This window comes from Trachemys scripta, chromosome 9, assembly GCF_013100865.1.
Source record: "Trachemys scripta elegans isolate TJP31775 chromosome 9, CAS_Tse_1.0, whole genome shotgun sequence".
In the NCBI taxonomy this organism is placed as follows: Eukaryota; Metazoa; Chordata; order Testudines; family Emydidae; genus Trachemys; species Trachemys scripta.
Window position 1 is genome coordinate 11,010,294 of NC_048306.1, and position 11,320 is coordinate 11,021,613.

Below are 11,320 nucleotides of genomic sequence, written 5' to 3' on the forward strand. Positions count from 1 at the left end.
GGGTGCTGTGACCAGTTGAGGGGGTAATTACTTCTCCTCACTTGCCCTGTGTATTTGGTGATAGATGGTGTAATGAGTTCTAGATATTGGCACTGTCAAAATAAACACAACATGAAAACTGAAAACGAGAAATGAAAACCGATCATGAAAGTCTATCATGATTCTGTGCTATTTAGTTGAATTTGTTTAATTATGGTAAAAAGATTAAAAATAACCGTTATGATCCCTCAATGCAGAGATCAGTTCTTTGGGAAGCCAGAGCTGTCTTGCTGGTTTGCTGTTCTTTGCACAGCAGTCCGTGCATTCATACTGTCTGTCAGGGACTCTGTGTTGTGTGTTCTGCAGCTTTTGGGTTTGCTTGAGTGTGCAGCCCAGGAACATATTTAAATAATTGTTCTGGGCACAGAATCTCTCTTTTATTTAAAGGCCAGTCACATGGCTGCAGCTGGAATTTGAGTGGGATGTTAATGGAGCAAGTTTGTAAACAAAAATTCGGATGCACTTTTAGTATGTGGCACAGTGTAGCCACAAAGGGGCAATTGCAGTTGTGTTGGAACTTCAACCTTTATTCTGTGTTCCTTGGCTTTGGGGTGCATTTGTACTACACAAGCTCTGGGGGAGGCCTAGTCATGGAGCAGGACCCACTGTGTTAGGAGCTGTACAAATATAGAACAAAAAACCTAGTCCTTTTCCCAAGAAGCTTACAATCTAAATACAATATGAGCCAATGGGAAACAGAGACAGTACAGGTCTGCATGATAGGCAGTAGAACCAGCGCACCAACAGCCTAACCCATTGGCAAGTTTTTAGTAGGCATCACGGCAAAGGAGAGTTTTGAGGAAGGATTTAAAGGTGGATAATGTTCACAAGCTTTGTTGTAGGTTCACTCCTACAACGAGTGTCTTCTTTACTGGTGTTGTAGCATAGCTTGTTGAGAGCTGAATGAATGAAACTGGTTTGAATGAAAAGGAGCTCTCCATGCCCCTGTAAAAGTGGGTTGAGAGGTGTGGCTGGGGCAGCCTGGGGAATCTTGCTCTACCACTACCCTTAGTCTAGAGAGGATTGCAGGTTCTGTGGCTGTCAAAGCAGCACCTTTTATGAGCGCTAAATTCACATGGAAAAAACATTGTAAAGTGTATATTTCCTTAAGTAAATGTGATGCAGTGAAACATGCATTCTGTTACAGTTGCACACTCTTCTCTACTGCTGTAGCAGAGGTGGAAAGAATCACAGTGACGCTAATGTAGAGAGAGAAGGAAGCAGGGAGGAAACCACAGAATACCGAGTAGCCACTGTAAAGAAAATACAATTCAGCTGCTGCACAGAGCCGCATATGCCCTGAATCGCTGCCTCATTTTCTTTCATCTCTCCCCTTAATGAAAAAAAGAAGAAAAAAATTTTTTCCCCAAGACAACAATCCCACTTCACTTCCCACTAACTGAAACTAACAGAGCAACATTTGTATTGCCACAGTCTGGTTCCCCAATAACCTCTCCCTATACTATTTGCATTTCAATAGACCTCCAAGCTTCCAGTAATTGTTGTGGAGGGCAAAAAGGCTATTATATTAGAGTTACATCAGCTTTTGCACATCTGAGAAGATAACAGTAACATTGATAGCAGCTGACCTGAGTCATGACAGCATATTGTTTGCAGTTCTGTATGAGTCTGGGGTTTGCACCATTGTTTGTGATTTGATTCATAATTATGACAAAATAAATGAATTTAGCAGTTTAATTGATGGGAAACACAGAAGCAATGCAATGATGCATTGTGGGGCCAGAATGGAACAGAGCAATGCAATCAAGTCTCCTGAGCTACCTAAAGTGAGGTTTCAGGGTAGCAGCCGTGTTAGTCTGTATCCTCAAAAAGAACAGGAGTACTTGTGGCACCTTAGAGACTAACAAATTTATTAGTTATTTATTAATAAATTTGTTAGTCTCTAAGGTGCCACAAGTACTCCTGTTCTTTTTGAGCTACCTAAAGAACACTATGAAATCAGATGGTGCATTGCTTGAATAACCAATTCAGTAGAGACCCAAAGACTGTCTTTTATGGATCAGAGGGACTCCTTCCCTGGGAAAAACAACAAGGAGTCTGGTGGCACCTTAAAGACTAACAGATTTATCTGGGCATAAGCTTTCGTGGGTAAAAACCACGAAAGCTTATGCCCAAATAAATCTGTTAGTCTTTAAAGTGCCACCAGACTCCTTAGTATGTATCTACAAAAACAACAACACGGCTACCCCCTGATACTTCCCTGTGAAATGTCATTACTGTGAACTAAAAGTTACAGAATTGTAAGAGTAGATTTCTCTCCTTGTACTGTGTTCTGATGGACACAATTCTAACTCCTGAAGATGGAATGTAAATGCCCACTCCAAAGCTCATCAGAGTCAATTGGAGTCTTCAGTGAGCTTTGGATCAGGCTCTATGTGACATGAAGAGTAGAGCAGTAACACATGACTTGATTAGCATGAGTGCTGGATACTCACAGGCTGAAACTATCTCAGGATGTGCCCACATCACAAGAGTATGAATCGTGTGTGGCTCTGGGCTCATTCAGTTTTTCCATTCTGTGATATTTTTGTTTGCAATTTTCCAAGTACAATCCAGTAACTGTTGAAGAGATGGAGACAACAGTTTCTTTTTATTTCTCTCTGCGAAGACATTAAAAATATAATTGTAGAGTGAGCTGAGCAGTGATGAGGAGGAAATGTTCAAAGGCACAGATAGGAGTTAGGAGTCCAACTGCCCTTTGTGGCTTTGAGAATCTTCCCCTTAGAGCCTAGCACATTTTTGGCTGCTTGGAAAATAATCAGGAACATGTTGAGCTCTTAGGATATGTTTGGCATCCTTATTAGACCAAACAGGCTATTTCCATTTTCTCCCTGGACTCATTTATATAATAATAATAATAAAAAAATCAGTTGCACTTTTAGAATCTTGCATCCCTGGATTCCAGAGCACGTTAAATGACGGACATGTGTAAGCATCATTTGAGCCACCCCTGAAAGACAGGAGAATGGACTGCTGTGTGACAGCGCACGGCATCACTATGCAACTCGTTAGAATAGGAAGTGAAGTATATTTGTAGAAAATGCTGGGTGATTTTTAGTAGAGGGGGTAGGATAGGATCACACGCAGCCTATAGTCACTAGATATTTCCCTCCTCCCCAGAAATTCTTTCTTGCCCTAGACACAATATCCCCAACCCCAAACTTCCAAATCTCATGATTTTTGGAGCCTGATTCATATTTAAACAAGACTAGTTTTTTTTTTTTTTGTTCTTTTTAAAAATTTCCCTTCTGATGTTGGAACACGGGTGGGGGGCACATTTTCAAGGTTTTTCTCTACAACTGTGAGGGCTAGGAAAGTCAGTAGTGTAGTAGACCAAGCCATGGGAACTCTGGTTTCAACTGCTGGCTCTGTCACTAGCTCACTGATGCACCTTTGACAGTTCAGTTCATCTCTGTGCCTCAGTTTCTCTATCTGCAAAATGGGGGTAATAATATTTCACTACCTTGGGAGGGGGCATGAGACTTAATGTTTATAAAGCACGCTCAGCTAGTCATATGGGAAGGAACATAGCAATGCAAAGTACTATTGTTCTATTAATCCATTTGGACAGGACACCAGACTTAGTCCTTCCCCCTTACTCTCTGCATGGACTCTATAGAGACTGTAGGTAGTCAGTACCGTTTTGCTGGGTCTTATCTAAATGATGGGATCTCCAGCAGTCCAGTGCTCGTCAGCACTATGCAGGGGCATTGGTTCCACAGTGACTCAAAGGGAAAAGTTCTAAGTGCTGAATCACCAGTACTGCCTCCTGTAGCATCTAAGTGTTCCTTGGAGATCTCCCAGCTGCCACCAATCTAATCAATTTCTGAACTGGTACACCGTGTGTATTAGAGAGACAAGCTGGGTGCAGTAATATCTTTTATTGGACTAACTTCTGTTGGGGAGAGAGACAAGCTTTCGAGCACCTCTACGCTCTCTCTCTATTTAAAATAAAATTAGATCTTTGGCACTCTGCATTATTCAGATGATTCAGCTGCATTTGTAAAGGAGAAATGTTAGCAGTACTAGGATTGAACTTAACTGGAGGGGTGTATTTATTTATTATTTTAGTCAATATCCTGGCTGCATCTCCCAAGCATTACGTCCCAGTTCAAGTCTAACTGTTCTTGCTGGATAAGTCCAGTGAAGGTTCGAGTCTGGATCCAGGTGGGTGCCTGGGCCTTTGTCAGCTGTCTGCATGTAAATGGGGATGGGAGAAGGAAAGCTAAACAGCAGCTTTGGGGAGAAGATCAGTGCGCTTGCATGCAGAAGACAACAGGAATGAGAAGGAGCAGAAGTAGCAATGTACTTTTAAAATGTATCTGTCAGTCTCTAGGCACTTGCGTGCAATTAAAATAAATAAAACAAACTGACTCTAGCCTTGTCTACCCTGGGACTTTAGACAGCTGTTTAAGCCCCTAGCACAGACACGATGTGCACCTATGTGAAACCCAGGGTAAACAGCACTAATGACTAAGCGAGAGGCGTGGACTAGTGGCTAAAATCCCAGCATAGAAAAGCCCCGATGTCCACTAGGGGACTGGACAATCTCCTCAAAAACAGGCCTCCACCTTCACCTCAATAAGAACCTAGACAAGCCTTGCAGTATATGCCCTGAAGGTCAACAAGGTCCAGTTCTGTTGGATCAATGTGGGGAGTGATAATGGGAGTCGAGCCCCTTTATTTCCAGCCTCTGAACATTTTAATTTTCAGGAGTGGGAGGGGGATGTCTTGTTCAATTTGTATACATTGTCTGACTGCTGCTCCCATGACAGAACTTGAGGGCAGAGAAGATATCCTCTCAGGTAGCCAGGATCTTTTTTTCTCAAAATAACTGTGATTTCCAGTGGGAACAAGCAAAGGCAATGGAGCTGCGTGGGAGGACTCGCGCTGTTTGCAAATACAGTGGGAACTTGTATTTCTCTGCGGATTCCTGAAAAGCAGAAAATCTGGTGTTTTCATCTTACATTTTTCAGCAGGGAGGGAAATAGGTGGCTGAGAATGTGAGGCCTCAGCCCAGAGAAAATGTTTCTAAAAAGCCAGTAAAACCACTTGTGATAGGGTTGCTATTCCTTCTCACACTCAGCCTGCTCCAGAAACTCACAACCTCCATAAGTGGTTACGAATGTATGGTGGCATCAAGTGCTCCAATGAACTGCTGAAAAGGAACTTGTCTGTATGTCCCAGCAGTTAATAGACTTACTTTCACAGAACTTTATTTAAACAAGGCCTGGTGTGATTTTTGGTTGGCTGGGGGATTAGAGGAGAGAGGTCAGAGTTACTAATGCAGAATTTATCTTTAAAAAAATCCCCCCAAAACTTGCTTTCAACAAAACCTTTGCTCTTGCTGTGAGTGTCGGGGATTTCACACAGTAATAACACACAGCCAATAACATCTTTATCCAGAGCTGGGACATGTAGAAATGAGTGGCGAATGGGCAGTGCCAAGCCATCAACATGTGGTGTTTTTTTTTCCTTGAAGGGCTGTTGATGTTTGAGCTCACCCCAGGCACGTATGTTAATGTTCTCATTGAACATACTTAGCTGAGTCAATGTAGTGTCAGGGTGGGCACTGGCAAGGACTGCAGAGGATTCACACGCTGCGCTAATCAGGGATGGAGATGCTGTTGCCAAAACCTGGATTCTGAGCCCAGGAGAGCAGAGCTGAATTTAATTTTTTGGCTCTTGAATCTATGCTCTAAAGCAGCTAAATTGTGGATGCCTCATGGGAACTGTTGAGGCCAAAACTGCAAAAACCACAATTTGATCTAAATACAGCCCTAGGAAATTGCGTTGGCCCCTAGATAATATTTGGCCTGTATTTCACAACTTAATCCTTCTTTCTTCATTTTCATAACTAATTTTTCACTGTATTAGTCAATCTATCTTTAAGGCAAAGTCCTGTAAAAGGTAATAGATAAATAGAAATTAAGCTATTAGGGTTGTATAGACATTTACTCAAAAAACAAACAAACATATATAGTTAAATAGAAAATGAGTTTTTCCCTAATGTTTTAATGTCCTATGACATTCTGGAATTGGAGTATAATTTTATATTCTATAGAGTGGTTCAAAAGACCGATAGAAAAGTGATAATTTTATATTAAATTTTGTAGGACTGTTCCATGATGGCGAAAGAGGTAAAAAAGCAATAGAAATTAGAGATGGACAAGTTCATCTGGGGCCAATTCGCAGTTTCCCCCTAAACTATATCCTCAATACTTGGGCCAGCCTATTTATAAATATTTAACGAACTGAATAGTTATGAATTTAATTTTCACATTTAAATGTTATGGGGCTTCATTTATTATTAAGCATCATGTGCATGTGTGTAAAAAGCTATTAAGTATGACCAGTGATGAGCTGCCAGAATGTTAACAACTGGTTCCCTTCCGGGTCTTCGGCAGCACTTCGGCGGCGGGTCCTCACTCGCTCCGGGTTTTTGGCGGCACTTCAGCACCGGGTCCTTCAGTGCCGCCAAAGACCCGGAGCGAGTGAACGACCCGCTGCCGAAGTGCCGCCACCGACCCGGTAGGGAACCAGTTATTAAGTGCCGCCCGGTGAGTACAAGCCCGAGACCCCCCCACACCCTAACTGCCCCCCAGGGACCCAACTCACCCCGCTCCCTGTCCCCTGACTGCCCCGACCCCAGGGGTGAAAGTAGAAATAGGGACTTACTGGTACGGGGCTGGGTTGGGGCCAGCTCTGGCCCCCGGAAGGGGCAGGGCCTTGGGCAGAAGGGGTGGGGATGGGGGGATCAGAGCTAGGCCCGGCCCGCCCTATACCTCCCTTGCCAGGGTAACAGTGGCAGTCGGGGGCTCCGGCAGCAGTTTAAAGGGCCCAGGACTCCCCTGCTTCTACCACCCCAGCCCTTTAAATAGCTCCCGGATCCCTGGAGTAGCGGCGGCGGGGCTGCGGCGGCTATTTAAAGGGCCGGGGCTGTAGAGGCAGGGGGAGCCCTGCCCCTTAAATAGCCCTCGGAGCCTCGCTGCCGCTACCCCTCCTCCCAGCCCCTGCCCGGCCCCCTTACCATGCTGCTCAGGGCAGCGTGTATGGATGCCGCGCGGCCTGCTGGAGCTTGCAGCCCAACCCCCTTACCATGCCGCTCAAAGCGGCAGGCGCTGTGGAGCTGCCCAGAAGCGGTCCAGAGCGCTGGCGCCGGGCTCTGCGAGAGGGGGGAAGGCAGGGGAGAGGCTGGGGGAGCCTCCCCAGCCAGGAGCTCAGGCGGGCTGGACAGGACGTGGCCCGGAGTTTGCCCAGCCCTTTAAACAACTGGTTCTAAACCGGCTTCTAAATTTAACAACCGGTTCGAGCTCACCACTGCAGTATGACTAAAAAAAAATGCATTATAGAAAAACTAAAATTCAGCTAAAGTTCATGTTTGTTCTATTGTTGTTCTGGCTATTGCCATGAAACCTGTAATGTGTAATATATCATCTGACCCCTACTGGTGGGATGGAGTAACAACACCAGTAGATATTTGTAGGTTCAAAATAACTGTTATCCAAGGTGATAAAAAATCCACTTGTTCCCAAGGGTTGAACTGTAGGCAGGAGCTCCAGCTCTTGAGGGATATGCCAGTAAAGCCAGAGATTTGTGGGTGTTTAAATGTTCACTTGTGTAACTGATTGAGGTCTGACACAATGACACTGTATTTTGTTGTATGTCTCAAGTGATTTTAGTTTTACACTTTATTTTTAGCTACTTTTATTAACTTTACCACTCAATTGTCGCAGTGATTTCACTTATTTCATTTTGTGTTTTAATCTAAATTGTATTGAGCGGAAATGAAATTCAACAAACTGGTTCTATGCAATCCTGGTCTACACTTGAATAGTACATATATCAAACAGATAAATTTAAAACATAGGACACACCCCAGAAATCCATAATTTAGCTGCAGTGTACAAACCATACAGAAACTGTGAGGATAAAATAAGCATACTCTCTAACCTGGCATAGGCACTGATGGTGAATATACGCATGCATTGGGTGCACACCCAGAGATATCTATTGGGATTACAGAGATTTGACCTTAGTTTTATTATTTATATTCTGCTTGCACCTACAGGCCCCAAATAAGATCAGAGCCCCACTGTGCTAGTTACTGTACATAGTGAGAGACAGTCCCTGCCCTAAAGATAGAGTATTACAATCTAACTAGGTTGCTATTACTCTGTGATGGTGTTGCTACAGAAGTCTCTGCCTAGACAAAACTCCCATTGATGCAAGAGGGATTTTTCCTGGGAAAAGAGTAAAGACTGCAGATTTTGAACCATTATCTACATTAACACACACAGTCACACCTCTGTCTGCTTGTTTTATTATCTGCTATTGTTACATGGAATACCTACGGTTATTATAACTGTAAGATCAGGTGGGAGGGAAAGTTTCTGTCTCCATTTTACTTACTTTGTGCATTTGATGGCACTGTGTCAGAGCCACTGTCCAGTTAATCTGTTTCTTCTGCTATTTGTGTGGGCTTGTTTGTGAGAAGAAAACATTTTAGAAAACAGGAAAATATGACTTTAAACCCACAAAAATTGGCAGAGGGATGTGGGAGTAGGTGGACTTCAATGGTAACAGTATCACTTTTAACTACTGTTGTTCTTAAAAATAATTTATAAGTGTCACAAACATATGGAGCACTGGAGAGTCAAGCCCGTGGAATGCCATAGCAAATTACCTCCTTTGTGTAGGTTCTTTGAACCATCCTATAGAATTCCATGATAATTCACTATAAAAATCAGGCTGGTTCATAAGAGATTAGAGAAGTTAGCCTTTTCCATTCAATTCTATAGGACATTTTCCATAAAGTTAAGGAGAGTGTCCCCACCTCTCCCCACAGCTCTACTGTGTACATTCAGTTTCATGTGTTCAGGCTGTACTAGGCTGGTTTTCCCCTGTCCCCCAGGGTTGGGCCCGTAGGTGTTCCTTGCAGAATAGTGATAATACTTAGCACTTACATAGTGCTTTTTATCCATAGGTGTCGAACCCCTGGCACAAGGGTACGTATAATCAAACCTATTTTACAGAGGAGGGTTCAGAGATGCCAGCCTTGTGGTAGGTATATGAGCCAACCTGCTTGCCTAAGTCAGATGGTTCAGGACAAGCTGGGAAGAAGGCATAAAATGGCATGTCTTTTATTGCTGCTGAAAAGGGATTGGCAGGAACTCACCTTCTCCATTGTGGAAGTCCAATTGCAGCATACATGCAGGAAGGCCTGCAGACTGTGACTGTTTAGGGTCACGCAGCTTAATCCAGTGCCACTCAAGTCAATGGAAGAGGATCAGGCCCATGTTGCACTGGGAGGTGCAGTCGGGGGCCACAGACCTAGATTTCTCTTATGCTAAATCAGGCTGGAATCCTGTGCTGTTGCTGATCACTACACAGCGTCTATAAAATGACATTGTGCGTTGAGTGTTTACACCTATAAACTGCTTTTGCTTTCTTAGGCTACGTCCTCACTACGGGGGTGGGGGAGGTCGATTTAAGATACGCAAATTCAGCTAGACGAATAGCGTAGCTGAATTCGATGTATCAGAGCTGACTTACCCCACTGTGAGGACGGTGGCAAATCGACCTCTGCGGCTCCCCCGTCGACGGCGCTTACTCCTACCTCCGCTGGTGGAGTACAAGCGTCGATTCGGGGATCGAATGTTGCGTCCCGACGAGACATGATAATTCGATCCCCGAGAGATCGATTTCTACCCACCGATTCAGGTGGGTAGTGTAGACGTAGCCTTAGACAGGCTTGTGGATGTATGGGGCTTGTTCCTACAAACTCCCCCTACCAGATGCAGTGTGGACAGTGGGTAGTGCACCTAGAGAAGCGAGCTCTACACCCGATAGCAAGTGTTTGCAAGATCAGACCCATGGTTTGTATTGCATACAGTTGATTTATACAGTTTAAGTGGACTTGCAAGGAAAGATTTTTCTCCTTTTAAACAATATGATGCTTCCGTTAATGGATGTGCTAACCTGTTTGTAAGCCATTTTCACAGGGATGTTTACAGAGTAGTGGGAACTGGCTTTAAGTGTTTTAATTGATGTGTCCTTTTAGATTGGTCACAGTTTGCTAAACCAGTTCTGATTTTCTGGAGTGCAGAGTGATTTTGTCACTGAATCCCACTGGCATCGGTGTGAGTTTACTAAATTGCCTTCTATTTTTTGTTGTTCGTTCGTTCGTTTGTTTTTAAACATCTTCATCCTTCTGCTGGAATTTGTTCCAAGCTGCTCTCTCTGGCAAGGTGGTGTTGAACTCATACACATGTTCTAGGTGATTCTAATTTTTTCCAGCATAACAATTTTAATTAAAATTACACACAAAAAACTACACTAAAAGAATGTTAATGTTGCAAAGTCAAGTACTCAAAAGTTAGGAAATGCCAGAATTCAGGTTGCCTGTGCAACCTTAATTCACCCACCTTGTGCATATGCATGATGATACAGTCTTGAATTACATGATCACATACTACTTTCACACAGGGTTCCTGCCTCATTCAGTGCACAGACTGAACAGTTATTCCATTTTTTTAATGCTCTTTGTTCACTTTGTGGCCCTAGGTTTTATTTACTGTACACTATCCAAACCCTGGTCCAAAGACAGAGTTAATTAATTTCCTTGTGGGCTTTTCTATGGTGCTTATCACTATGGTATTGGAGTACTTGACAACCATTAATTGATTTATTTTCACAACAAACCTATGAAAGGGGAGGTTATTATTATCCCAGTTATATACGTGGAGAATGGAGGCACCAAGAGATTAAGGTCAAAATTGTCCAGTAGTTTATGGTGTCACATTTCAGATGCCTACGATCTGACTTTTCACAGTACTTAGCATTATATAGTGCAGGGGTCGGCAAAGTTTGGCACGCAGCTCGCCAGGGTAAGCACCCTGGCGGGCCGGGCCAGTTTTATTTACCTGCTGATGCGGCAGGTTCGGCCGATCGCGCCCCCCCCCCCCCCCCGGTTTGCCGTCTCGGGCCAATGGGGGCGGCGAGAAGCCGCGGCCAGCACATCGCTCGCCCCCATGAGCACATGCAAATCAGAGGTTTATAACTTGGCCACATTTGGATAGTTTGGATGTCACAAGGACATCAAAAGGTACATCCCTGACACCAAGGTGACCCTCCTGCCAAATGTAAATTCCCTCCTCCAAAGCATGGAGATGCTGGACTTCTCAACAAAATGCTGTAAGAAATTTTTAACATGGGCCAAAAACCTTATTTTCCCCTAATCATATTCTCAGAAGCAGCA